Here is a 1,384-nt window from a genome sequence, read left to right on the forward strand (position 1 = left end):
ATTCCATTGAAATGATGCAGAACTAAAGTAACGAGACACTTTTTTTAAATGTAAGGAGTAGAAGTAAAAAGTCGCCATAAAAATAAGTAGTAAAGTAAAGTAAAAATATCAGAAAAATCTACTTGAGTACAGTAACGAATTATTTGTACTTCGTTACTTCCCATCTCTGAAAATTACATATTTCAAAAACTACTACTAAAAGTACTCAATTACAGTAACTTGAGTAAATGTAATTCATTACTTTCCACCCCTGGAAACAATCCATAGTTTGGGAGTCTAAGGGTTCTAGTATATGTGAACAAATTAAGCAAGATGATTGTAGATTTCTGAAGAAACGGGAGGAAGTCAAAGAAAAAAACAACACAAAGAAATGTTCTGATGACTTTTTAACAAATGTCTATTTATGTCAATTAATAATTTTATATATATATTCTCCAATACCTTCCAAATTACTCATCGTCCTCACAACTTGCTTGATTTCTATTTTTTATTTACCTAAAATCGAATCATTTTATCCAAAGCATAACACTATATATTAAATGTCGCACCTCTGAAAAGGCTAAAAAAACAACTATAAACAGCTTTTTGCCTCTTCTAAACAACCCTAAATGAATCTAATCCAAAAATGGTTACTTACCTTGGAGGTTCAGGCTCGGCCATTCAAGAATCAGCTCATCTACCACTAAACCCATGAGGCTGAGAGCAGATCCCCTCTTGCATGAAATTTCAATTTAGAACCCAAGATTCTGTTTACTCTTTAGGCCCATTTCCTCTCCTACTTGAGCTGATTTCTGCATCAAAGTCTGCTTTTGTACAGCAACAGCATTGTTTCATCAGCAGCGCCGAGGCTCACCGGCGGCTACACACTGTGCAGATAAGTGCATCAGCTATTACCGGGTCCCTCCTTCAGACCTATTAGGTCTTGCAAGGACTTCAAACACCAATTTGTTCTGCAAATAGCCCATTCAATTTGTGCCCACCAAAGAGAGACACCTCTCTCCCTCTCTGCAGTAATTGAATCTTCAAAGGGACATTTTCCTCCATTTCTGCCAGGTATTAGAGTGATGAATAGCAAACGGTCATCTGAATAGAAAGAGCGGATACATGTTTATCCATTTTCAGTTAGGCGCTGATCATGGCGCCTTGATGACTGCGAAGTTGGTTATAGGATTGAGGTATCGAAGGGATCTTCTGTAAAAAAAAAACAGCAAGAAGGACCATGGCAACTCTGGAGGGGCTGCGAATGTCCGTGACTTCAGGTGGGAGAAACTGTTGAAAAAACGAAAGTTGATCACTGAAGAAATGTAGGAGAACTTGCATCAGATTTTACTCAAATTAAACTGTGTGATTTGATATGTAGTGAAAACCTGTTTTATTTAATGTA

The sequence above is a fragment of the Cyprinodon variegatus genome, unplaced genomic scaffold (assembly GCF_000732505.1).
Source record: "Cyprinodon variegatus isolate N-32 unplaced genomic scaffold, C_variegatus-1.0 Scaffold53, whole genome shotgun sequence".
NCBI classification, from domain to species: Eukaryota; Metazoa; Chordata; class Actinopteri; order Cyprinodontiformes; family Cyprinodontidae; genus Cyprinodon; species Cyprinodon variegatus.